The 13,569-nt window shown below is 34.1% G+C and overlaps 1 long non-coding RNA gene across 1 annotated transcript; it reads left to right on the top strand.

The window, feature by feature from the left end:
• The first annotated feature begins 2,173 nt into the window (after window positions 1-2,173).
• Window positions 2,174-11,800, top strand: LOC109620068 (uncharacterized). The gene is made up of 2 exons (XR_010713053.1): window positions 2,174-2,336; window positions 10,995-11,800. It is a non-coding gene; the product is annotated as an uncharacterized lncRNA (long non-coding RNA).
• Window positions 11,801-13,569: the final 1,769 nt, after the last annotated feature.

Below are 13,569 nucleotides of genomic sequence, written 5' to 3'. Positions count from 1 at the left end.
AAAAATTGGTCCAAGGGGCAACTTTTCGACTCCTTATAGGGGTTTCAATGGGTTCAAAATGATACATTTTTTAACAGTTTAAAAAATTAAATTAGAAGAGTTGTCTCGCTTTGCACAATGGATGATAATCATAAAAGCTATATACATACCTGGTTAAGTGTTTAATAGATGAGTACTTTCTAAAATATGAATTTTAAAAGATCTTCTATAGGAAATTTAACAGTACATTTAGATATAAAGTTCTAGATTTATCTTTCTTTAAGCATTTAAATTTCTTGCGAGTTAATGCGTAACCATATTTCCTACAAAATCTTGGAGTATTAAAACTAGTATGCAATTCTAAATTAGACGCGTATATATGGTTTTGGACTTCCGTTTTTGGTTTTTCCGGTTTTTACAAGGAACATACTAGAAATGTAAGAATCGATATTACATGTATATTGTTCCTATTGCTTATTCGTTGGGCAGCTATATTTCTAATATGTTCTTTTAAACCATCTCTTTAAGAAATCATAAAATGTTTTTGTATTTCATCTGTATAATAAGGGATCTTATACTTAGACAGAAAAACAGATTTTGGAATAAAAACTGTAACTTTTTCATTCTTCAATTAAGTCAATAAATTTTGAATAAAATAATTCATTTTAAGGTTAAAAATTGAAAGAACAAGTAAAGAAATTATTAGCTGTGTATAATATATTGACTTAATTCTTGAAGTGTCTGTGAAAGAGAATTTTTAAAATCCAAAATCAAAATAAATTAAGTATCTCCATGTATAATAGCGAACGGGGTCATGTATCAACCTACACAACCTACACAACCTAAACATAAACTGCAAAATATTTTATTATATACCTTAGAAGCAAGTTCTTTCCATTTTATAGGATTACTCTGTTTAATTTCTCTATGGGAGATCCTTTGTTAAATATGTGTGACTTTCTAAAAATTCGCAATCAGCTTTCTGATGTATTGTAAAATATTTTACATGTCATCCTCAATTTTGAAATACCTCGAATCCTTAGACAAGGGCTTTAAATATTAGTAGTCATTGAGCGTTTTTTGTGTCTTATTTTTCTAATTTAAAACAAAATCTTATATCCTATAAGGTTTAAAATAGAGAAACAACTTGAAATCAATCATAAGCCTCATGCAGGGGATAGTTTTTTCTGATTTTATACCATTTATAACATTTTAGATTTTTCTATTTTTTTAAATTCCAATTTCAAGGGAATTTAAGCATGAATCGTTTTAGATATTGTAAGATATTCAAACATGTCATATTCATGATCAAAACCAATGAGCAGACCGAAAAACGTTCTGATACTACACACCAGGCTACTGCTTAATACTATATAAAAGCTCTCGAACGATGGAGCTAATGGTAAGCTAATGGTATTTCAATACATTCATTTTTCGACTTGGAGTTCACCATATATAATACAATTGAAAAATAAAAAATGGTGGGTTCAAATTAAATTTTGTACTCACAAAATAAGGATTTAGGGTTTTGAATTTTCTAACGGGATTCATTTTCTACAAGTTTATTATACGCATGTACATGATTTTTTTTTTATTCAGGCCTATATGTGTCACTTGTCGGATAATAAACTTTTTTATGGTCAATTTAATGTATATGCATTCACAATATTCTATTTATTTGATCTTTGTTTGAACCTGTACACATGGAAATAATTTTTAAATAAGGGTGGCTGGGTTAATGACTTTTTAAGATTGTGATTGCACTCCGGAACTGCAATTAATATTTTACGTGGGACCAAAATCGTTATGGACGGAACGAAAATCATGCTATACTAAGCGTATTTAAAAGAAATGTCAAGATTGATAAATCACGCCTTAGAATGCCCCCCCCCCCTCTCTATCTCTCGCTAGAAAATTCATGCATCCGCCCTCTGAAATTCTATTATAGAAACAATTCATTATTGTCAGTATTTTACAAAAACAGGTATGCAGATAATTTAAGTACAGTCATTGAATTTGTAAAGTTAAAATTCACTATTTCATGAAGCAATGAGAGATACTGTCTACCTTTGTATACGGGGATGAAAGAAATGCGCTTTAAATCATTGGGTTGCGAACGTGTCTTGGAGCGAATTAACATGTTCATGTACGTCGGGTTCGAGAGTACGCTAATAGCTAAAACTCCTCGTGCAAATGGACACTTCCTTGCTCACAGGTTTGGTAGTCTGAGATAGTCAGAGAATATTCTACAAGAGTTACGAAGGTTGACAACGCTGGTTCAGAAGAATTTGTGAAGACGGTGCTTTGAAATAGCTGTATCATTTGTTGTATCAAGAAGAGACCTACATATAAAACATGTAAGTAAAAACAAATTCATGAACAAATGTGTTGGTACCACGAGGACTCATTGATACTATTACATTGTAAGTTAGTTTACTTTACTGACTGGACACATCGGAGTCTCTTTATTAAGCTTCATAGCTCATGGTTCAGTCAGTAAAGTAAGTTTTTTGGCTTTTTTGATAAAAACTCGAGCTCCTGTGGGCTAGCCTACCTAAACACTAAATTTGTGTTATGAGCAGTAAACTGGTAAACAAGTATATAAAGGGACATTTGGTGACCTCTCCCGATGGCTCGCTTTGCTCATATTTATACAACTGCAACTTCTCGGACCATTTTGGAAGAGCATGAAGATGGCAACACTTTTATAACAGTATTAATATCACCAGATGTTATAATTTTACACTATGTCAACTATATCAGTTTACATGTCAGCTAGACAGCCTTGCATATCTATTCTTTATTGTATTACATGTAATTAAGACTGAGTATGGGTACTATGTCATTAAATTTAATAAAGTTAAAAAATGCAAATCTTAAAACTAGTGCTGAAATGAGTGTTGGAATATTCGCAAACGAATAGTAAATTTCTAATATTTGGAATGGAAATTTATTATTCAAATATTCAGTCACATGTTTAACCTCCGTATGCAGCGCTGTAAACTATACAGCATCGTATTATTTCGTTACGATTGAAAAGAGAAGCTTGGTTTTGGAACATTTTACTCTACAATGCCATTTGCAAACTCTGTCTAGTTGGTACAAGAAGTATTATATAGAAAGCCGCAACCAATCATCTAAAAGGAAAACACCAATAGGTCTCATGATATTTGTTATTTTAGCATTAATTCAAAATTCTGATCTATGACTGCCATACTTGTTTACATTGAATTTAAAGCAGGGTTTACATTGGACGGATACAAGCATTTCGGATATTAATATGAATATTGTATTTATAGCAGAAAGATTTAAATAATTTGTTAAATATGTTTGAGCGAGTGCATGTTAGTTACAGAATGATAATATCGAAGGATTTTTTAAAGATTGTTATTGGTTTTATCAAAATACTATAATCATACATGGCGGAAAGTGATTGATTACGTATCGGTCTCAGGTGTCAGTACTGCTGTATTATATTTAAGAAGTAATAAATCTTTTGATTGTAGTTAATTGAGATGTATTTTAATATCATTTTCATAAAAATAAAATGTGCCCCTTATTCATTGGATACTTATACGTTTAGTTTAGATGACATGTTAATGCAGTCTACACATGCAATATTACATAGTCAAATAAGCTGTCAAACATAAATACTACTTTGTAGATGACATCTACTAATAATCGAATACAAATAGAATAGCATTCACAAATATTTGAATATTTATTTATGGTATTCGTTTCAGCTCTACTTAAAACTTGGAATGCATCCCCCCGAATTTACATAAGTGTGTTATGATGAATGCATATAATACATTCAGGGTGTTTTCGATGTTTTTCTGGAAAGCTATTATTTCATCTCTCAAAGTTATTTATTATGAAGATAGACAGGGCAGCTTAACATCTATTTAATCATGGGAACAAGGGACATACTTGCCAACTGACCCGATTTCATCGGGTCACACTTGATTTTTCAACCCTTCACCCGATTATTTTTTATGACCAGGCGGGTCAAGCTTTTCACCCGATTTTTGTCGAACAACCCGAAAAACTCGAGATTTCCGGCTTTGGTTCATAAATTATGTTGCGCATTGAACATCCAGTTTTGAACTCAAGCTGAGCTTGGATTTACGTAAACAATGCCGATGGCTATTACAGCTAAGTAATTGTTAGGCTTATTATTATCGTGAGTTGTTTTGACAAACCGAGGGTTTAAATCATTAAGTGCGATGGCTTCCAAAAGGAAGAGATCTTTATTGGGGCCAGCGGAATCAAAAACCAAAAACGACTTTTTTTTCCCATACATAAAATAATCCAAAGCTTTTTGAAAAAAAACATTTAGAAGATTTGTGATCTTAGAAACTCATGTACTTTTAGAGACAATAATAAATGATAATAAAAAACTTGCACTCAGTAGCCAAAATTTGACTTGCTAGCCTTAGTAAAGACTCTTTCTAGTGCTGCCAAACAGTAATACTGATTCAGAATGAGCTTTTAGGCGTTTTAGCATTGTTAAAAAATCACACTTTTCGCTCGGAACTTAATAATGAACATTAAAATGCCCTTCTGTCTTGTAAATTTAACCAGTCTATTGATTGCTTTAAGTACATACCAACATCGGAAGTATTAAACAATTCAAAATCAGCAACTGTTAGTTACAATGCTTCTTTGCAATAAAATATAACACACATATTTTAACACACATTTTTGTTGACGTATACATCATTGAAATATGTCGTGAATGTTGTTACGCGCTATGACCAGATTTTTTACTTTCCAAATCTGGTCATGACCAGGTTTTTACATGTTGGAGGTTGGCAAGTATGATAAGGGAACCCTCAGTATAATGTATGTTTGTTGAGTCGAGCGCAGATTTTTAAAACAAAGACAGTAAATTTAGGGGGGGGGGGGGTTGTAAAAAAGGAAACGAAATATGTAAATTTCAAACCTACATTGCTGGATCCAAAGCATCTTCATTTTACCAACATGAATTAAAGGTTGCATGCTCAGTTTTAGGGCTGTCACTGGTCAACGAATTACACAAAAATGCGGAACAATTTGGTTTTGGTTCCGATTTTTGTAATATTATCCGTTTTCTATGAAAAATGGCATCGAAATTGAAAGGTTGATCAGTATGGACCTGTTGTTTGTTATGAACATTGACTTGTATACAACTGGCCATGTTCACCGATGCGTGTTCACTCATTAAATAAAGTATCAGGCAATTTACCTGTGTATAAAGGAAAAACACGACTTCACTAAACAAAGATGGCGGCTCACAATTCGGACATCGAACATGTTTTCAATATTTGTTTTTAGAAATATTTAGGGTAAGAACTATCTGGATTTATAAGTAGTGAGATTGAATAAGGAAAGCCAGAAGTCAAATTCATGCAAAATAATGTGGGAAAATCTGCGTGGTTACAGAAAACAGAACACACGGCCGTGTGCATTACATGTTATTGTATGTACATGTACTTGCAACTCGAAAATACACGAACATACATGTATCATTTGACTTTTTTTTTATACTTGTTTCAAATCTTAAATATACTTATTTTGTTAACATTATATTAGATTTATCAAATCACTTGTAACCATTTATGATAATAAGCATTAAATTTTATAAATCGGTGATGATTATATTCTATAAATTAATATAGTTTTTTTTTTTAACTTATATTATCTAATGTAGTTCGATTTGCTAGTCATGAAACTAGTTATTGTGTTGAAGTTTGTTCTTAAAGAATGAAGTAATAGAAGATTGAAATAAATTTTTGAAGTGGCAAAAAAATGAATATTTTATTTGAAAGTAGACCCGACCTGAAAAACCTGAAACCGAACCAAAAATTTTACAACCCGACCCGAACCAAAAATTTTGGAACCGTGACATGATGTTATGATGTTTCATTTTTATACCCCATGTAATGCAGTTGCAAGGCTTACGAATGGCACAGGACAGTTTTTTTTTATACAATTCATTGTAGCCAGGGGATTTGTGTCTTTGGAACTCTGTAACTAGTATTTCCTTAGTTCCAATTCAGCACAAATACCTTTAATTCACTTGTTATAGGGCCAGTCATCAATCTCTGAAGAAGACTACTATTCAAAACCTGTAAATTTTTCTACAAATTTTATTTTATTAGATTTTGACCCTTTCATATTTTGCTAATTTTTCATGATTTTTCAGCTTTTTAGACCCCCCCCCCCCAGCTATAAATTCCCTGCGAAGGGTTGACCTTCCGTACCATGTGCATGTTGCACCATCACATGTCAGAAACATAACGGACGGTGTATAGTTTACAATGTCCCATCCACCTACTTTTCGTGTTATTTTACCTCCCATCTGTTACTTGCAATTTCACTGTGAAAAGTCAACACAACAGTCATAGCTGCAGTTTTGCATTTTACTTCTGATTCTCATGTACCTTACATATGGGGCCTACATATTGCAAGTCAATTTCAACAAGAGACATCTTTCTAACTAATGATAATCATTAAAAATAATTTCATGAATTTTAGCAACACTCATAAGCCTTCAAGTACAGCAACTCTCAATTTTACAAAAATATTTACAGGTACTTTATCCGAAACTGTCCCTTGCTATCTTTAACTCACACTAACATTCTATGTAAACTCATTTTGTCTTAGAATTAAAAAGCTTATGCTATTCTGAGAAAAAGTATACCACATTTTGCCAATTCCAGTGAGGTTTAAGAAAAATATGGTCATTTAAGTGAACCCACTATTTACACTTTTCTCTAGTTAACACAGATTCATTGGGCTCTCCATAAGTAAAGCTTCTTCACCTAATATTTTAGAGGTCAATTGTTGTTCAACCTCCTTAAATAAGAAACCTTATTCAATGCTACATACATCAACATGATATTATCATGATAAAAGCATCACATCACTTAGAAATACACTTACATGTATACCCTCTCCTATCTTTTGATTTTCATAAGAAGCATTAGTTTAAACACATTTACCTAATATTATGAAATTTGTGGCAATTTCCTTGAGTCATTGCTCACACATATTTGAAAACAACCATAACTGATATTAAAAATTGATCTTTTTTGATAAATGGATGATTTGTACAGGTAGCATTTTTATTAACAAAAAGACATGCCGCCCTACATGTGATTTCTTGTTTTCATGAAAAAAGTAAGCTTATAATCATATTTAGTGAATATCTTGCTCAAATTGAACAAAAATGTCTGTCTGTATTATGAGTAATGAGATTGAATTGAAAGTTCTAATGCCAGCTGGGAACTTTTTAAGTTATATTTATAGGTCAAGGTCAAAGCAAAATTATATGAAATGCTTTTTATCCTATTGTCCATTATTTAAGTGGGGCCCTTTGAGATGGTCACCATCTTAATGTTGTCCTGTTGATATTTAATTTAATGTGTCATGTAATTGGAAGTGTGTGTGAGATTGCTGAATGCTAGAAATTATAAAGATTGGGAGTAACGAAGGTGTCAATTAGCACCCAAGTCCCGGAATCAGTGTTAATAAAATCCTTGAGAACCCAGCAAATTGCGAGTTTTCTCGAAAATGAAAGTTTGAGTTTGTGTATGCATTGAATGATATTATATAGGTTTTCACTATTTCTAAACTAATACTGAAAGATTTAATGTGATTTTTTTTCTTGTTAGTGTAAAGTAATAAAAGACACCACATGTAGCTATAATTTATTTATAGGATATTTATTTACCCACAATGCATTAAGTCTCCCAAACGAAGATCCCGTTCCTCAAAGATGGCTGAACAGAATTGTACAAAACTCGAGGATACAATAGGCCTGCATATCTAGTTGTGCACCCTGGTTTGATTTTTCTCATTTAGGGTTGGCCAACCACTTTTCTGGGGGTCAAAAGGGTGTTGGTTCTAACATTAAACCTAATGGGAAAAATCATAGACTCTATTGTAAATGGTTATAACTTAAAAAGGGACAAAGATATTAGGGTTTTCAGAATCATATATTGACCGTTACAGGCAAGATATAGGGTTTCTTAGATCTGACCCCTGGGGTCATTCCCATCCCCAGGAATTGGAAATGACCATCTATCTCAGAAACTGTTAGAATCCTGACCCCTAAACCATACATATTTTTGTTCCATGTGTTAAGGGGCATCAAATGGTATATAGGTCATGGGCCCATGCATACGTCCTGAGCCCCCTCAAACAGGAAGTGCCCAAATATCTTCAAAACGGTTAAGATCCCCACCCCTTCACCATATCTATTCTTGTTCCTTGTGTTTAGGGGCATCAAATGGTATGTAGGTCATTGGCCCTGAGGGTGGTCCTGACCCCCCTCAAATAGGAAGTGCACAAATAACTTGAAAACGGTTAAGATCCCCACCCCTTCACCATATCTATTCTTGTTCCTTGTGTTTAGGGGCATCAAATGGTATGTAGGTCATTGGCCCTGAGGGTGGTCCTGACCCCCCTCAAATAGGAAGTGCACAAATAACTTGAAAACGGTTAAGATCCCCACCCCTAAACCATATGTATCCTTGTTCCTTGTGTCAAGGGGCATCAAATGGTATGTAGGTCATTGGCCCTGAGGGTGGTCCTGACCCCCCTCAAACAGGAAGTGCACGAATATCTTGGAAACGGTTAAGATCCTCACCCCTAAACCATATGTATCTTTGTTCCTTGTGTTTAGGGGCATCAAATGGTATGTAGGTCTTGGGCACCGGGGTGGTCCTGACCCCCCTCAAATAGGAAGTGCACAAATAACTTGAAAACGGTTAAGCTCCCCACCCCTAAACCATATGTATCCTTGTTCCTTGTGTTTAGGGGCATCAAATGGTATGTAGGTCTTGGGCACCGGGGTGGTCCTGACCCCCTCAAACAGGAAGTGCACAAATAACTTGAAAACAGTTAAGATCCCCACCCCTAAACCATATGTATCCTTGTTCCTCGTGTCAAGGGGCATCAAATGGTATGTAGGTCATGGGCCCATGCATACGTCCTGAGCCCCCTCAAACAGGAAGTGCCCAAATATCTTCAAAACGGTTAAGATCCCCACCCCTTCACCATATCTATTCTTGTTCCTTGTGTTTAGGGGCATCAAATGGTATGTAGGTCATTGGCCCTGAGGGTGGTCCTGACCCCCCTCAAACAGGAAGTGCACGAATATCTTGGAAACGGTTAAGATCCCCACCCCTAAACCATATGTATCCTTGTTCCTTGTGTTTAGGGGCATCAAATGGTATGTTGGTCTTGGGCACCGGGGTGGTCCTGACCCCCTCAAACAGGAAGTGCACAAATAACTTGAAAACAGTTAAGATCCCCACCCCTAAACCATATGTATCCTTGTTCCTCGTGTCAAGGGGCTTCAAATGGTATGTAGGTCATTGGCCCTGAGGGTAGTCTTGACCCCCCTCAAACAGGAAGTGCACAAATAACTTGAAAACAGTTAGGATCCCCACCCCTAATCCATATGTATCCTTGTTCCTTATGTCAAGGGGCATCAAATGGTATGTAGGTCATGGGCCCTGAGGGTGGTTCTCAAACAGGAAGTGCCATATATATTCTTGTTCCTTGGGTCATGTTGGTTCACCTGATATTTAGTAAAGGACCCCTGGGGAACATCATTAAACTTCAGAAATAAAAATAATCAAGTTCTAAATCTTTTTGTCTGTGAAGTTTGATCCATGTGGGTCATCCCTACCCCAATGATGGCCTCATTCGTTTGGGAGACTTAATAATCGCCCTGATTATAATTACATCTCGTTGTACATGTATTGATATCTAATGTATTATTACCATCCTTCATGAGGGAAGTGACTCCTCTAGATAGTAAACTTGTATATGATTTTAGCTTAATGCCCTCGCAGCAAAATGGTATGAATCCATATTGGAAGCCAATAAGACAAATTTAGACTTGTCTGAAAATCTTTCAAAATGATAAAATTGTTTGCTAATAATTGTATTATTATAAAACAGATCTACTTAGCATATTCAAGGCATATTTTTGGTAATTTTCTATGTAAATGTAAAGAAATTTGAATTTTCTAGATATGCACATGTTTATTTGTTTGTATTATGTGTGCACATCAATGGATGTTCATCATTAAACTGTCATTGTTAGGCCACTCAAAATTATTTCTATGCTTGTGTCACTTCAAAATACCAAATCTAAGAGGGAGGGCGATAAAATTAAAACAAACAAAATTTTCAAACAAATGATTTCCATTCATTTACAGAATTTAATTCTTTTAAAACATCAAAAATATAGTTTTTGTTAGATTCCAAACTTTGATTACTATTTCAATGCCAAGTTGTATGATAGTAAAAAAGAATGATAAATATACAATATTTTAATTTCCTTTTATATTGATTTAATGAATGTTTAATCAAATTTACTTTTGACAAATTGAAAACTAGAAAAGACTCATTCATTAAGATATTTGGTGTAAAAAGTGCTACGCGATGTGATTTTATTGCATTTAAAATTTTGATCTCATGTTGCATTTAAGCATTTATTAGTAGGTAAAGAAAAGGCCAACGGGATATTGGCGCATCCCTATGGTGTGTCCATATGGTTTTGCAATCATGAAACCTAAAGGGGTGATTTGAAGTCTTGAATCACAGAAGTCACAGAGACATCTTATATGATATCTGTAAACTGTTCTGGCCTGCAGTTTGGTTTCTAATAGCCTATCGAATGTTTACTGAAATACTTTACGAATTTTCTCCTATGTCATCAATTTTATTTTTATCGCAAGCATTTGAAGAAATTCTAATTTAATTAAGTTAAATGTGATTAATTGAATACAATATTTTGTAACAGCCCTGTTATCCGTTCTTTATTTCAAACCATGATTTTTCATTGAACATTATCATTGAATATTTTGGTATGTTGAGCCACCTTAAAGCTTTGACATTTTTGTGGTTTAAACATTTAATTATGAGTGTTAAAGGTAATGCAATTTTTCGCTATTTGTTTAATATAGTAAGACTATTATTTGTTAAGCTTAATTTTGCTTTGATTTATTTTGTAGAATGAGGTCTAAACGAGTGTCTGCTGCCCAAAGAGCAACCAGGGAAAAAGAAAAGAGAAAGACAGCAAAGTCTGCAGCAAACACTGAACACTCACAGAGTTTGGTGGGGAACTCTTTAAAAAACCCAGAAACAGTATGTTCCTTTACAGGAACATTGGCCAAAACTAACAAAGTTAGTGGCCAGAGGCTTGTCAAGGCCTCTATAAAAAACCTTGGCACACAATCAAGAACTGAAACAAAAATGAACAAAACTGAAACTACTGAAATGAACAAAACTGAAACTACTATACTGAACAATACAAAAACTACTGAACTGAACAAAACTGAAACTACTGAACTGAACAAAACTGAAACTACTGAACTGTACAAAACTGAAACTACTGAACTGAACAATACTGAAACTACTGAACTGAACAAAACTGAAACTACTGAACTGAACAATACTGAAACTACTGAACTGAACAATACTGAAACTACTGAACTGAACAAAACTGAAACTATTGAACTGAACAATACTGAAACTACTGAACTGAACAATACTGAAACTACTGTGCTGAACTTTGCTGAAACTACTAAACTGAACAATGGAACTTCTGAACTGATCAAACAAACAAAAACAAAAGAAGTGAAAATTAAACAAGAAACTGAAACGAAACAGAATAAACAAACAAGAGAACTGAACACTGAAACAAAACTGAACAAGCAAACAAAAAAACTGAAAACTAAACAAAAAACTGAAAGAAAACTAAACAAACAAACGAGAGAACTGAAAACTGAACAAGAAACTGAAAGAAAACTGAACAAACGAACAAGAGAACTGAAAACTAATCAGGTAACTGAAACACGTATACTGAACGGAGAAACAAGAGAACAGAAAATTAAACAAGAAACTGATTCAAAACTTTATAAAGAAACAAACACTGAACAAGAAACAACTACATCTCAACGGAAAACGAAATGTCACATGGAATCAAATAGTCATTTGAGTCTATGCCAAGCTGAAGAGAATGTCAAAAACAGAAAAAGAAGTCATGTGAATGAAGTGAATATTGAAAAAAATATCAAAAGTGAAATCGTGATTGATAAAGAAAATAATACGAACAAAAATGTCAAGAATTCAAGCAAACGTAAAATGACCTTTGATTCACTCATTTGTGACAAAGAAAAGAATGAAGAGATTAGTAACAGACTTAAGAAAAGATGTACTTCATTTCCAACTGATATACAAAACCAAATTGATCGCAAGCTTCAGCAATTATCAGAACCAAACTATGGAAAACGGGAAGTTAGATTGATTGATGTTTTGAAAGAAAAACCGAGAACCAAAATCCCAGCAGTCATGAAAAAACTGAGGAAAGATAATGTGGAACTGTCTGTTATTGAAAGTGAAAAAACTGAATTTACTTTCTGTCCACTATCTGAAGTCACCAAAGAACGGTTGCGAAAAAGAACAAACTCCAGTGTTGTTTCAAATGAATCGGAAGAATCCACAGATATTGAACAAATGCTTACGGTTCCTGTTAAAACCAGATCTATTGTAGGGGACGGAAATTGTTTCTTTAGAGCACTGTCATTTGCAATCTTTGGCGATGAATGCCATCATTTCAAAATACGAAGCATTATAGTGAATCATCTTTTGAAAAATGAGCAAACATTTTTGAGCTTTTTAAGATCAGGATACCAGTCTGTCTGCAATTATGTTATGAAAAAGGGTATGCTAAAAAATGGTGTATGGGCCACCGAAGTTGAAATTATTGCTGCAGCTCATCTGCTACAGACGGATATTTTTGTGTTTGACAATAGCGGTAAATCATGGGCAAGGTTTTCCGGAAAACAAGCAAACAACAGATTAAGTGTAGAGCCTGAGGCAATTTATCTGAAACATTGTTACCGAGCACATTACGAAGTTGTTCTATCTGTGGGCGACCAAGAGGAAAACATACCAAAGACCTCTACAAGCACAGTCACAAACAATGTTGTTCTTTCGAAAAGAGCATTTCATAATGTTGAAGATGAATCAATAAGCAAGACATTAGAAAGTGAACATACATTTTTTTATGACACCACTTTGGAAGAAACTTCTCAATGTAGCACTGGTGATGAAAACCGTCAATTGGAGAGGAAAATACTGCAAGGCAACTGTCATCAAGGACATCCTAGGTTCGGTGCATCCGCCGGAAAACAATGTGTTTTGAACAGTCTTGCTTCTTTGATGTATAGCAAAGTAAAGCACACACAAGACTGGAATGTTACTGACATGAATGTTGTATTGAATACTGGAAATGATCTGTATAAGTTTCTGGCAGGTAGCTCTACCATGCACAATGATTATGTAATGATTACAGAAATTCCTAGACAAATTGAATGTTTCAATAAAGAATTTACATTCGAGTTTGCTGATTCATTGTTTGGTTTGATATATCCTGGAAATTTCCTGCATGATTCTGGTTTGCAAAGCTATACTGTAAACGAAGCATTGAATATTGCTCTTGTAAACTCCGATGGTGCTTTTGTCACATTCAAAGGTAATACCTACATTATCCTTAAGGGCAGAAATTCCTTTTATGTTTTTGAT

This window comes from Magallana gigas, chromosome 4, assembly GCF_963853765.1.
Source record: "Magallana gigas chromosome 4, xbMagGiga1.1, whole genome shotgun sequence".
NCBI classification, from domain to species: Eukaryota; Metazoa; Mollusca; class Bivalvia; order Ostreida; family Ostreidae; genus Magallana; species Magallana gigas.
The sequence above is the reverse complement of the archived record's forward strand: the minus strand, read 5'-3'. Positions and strand labels throughout refer to the sequence as shown.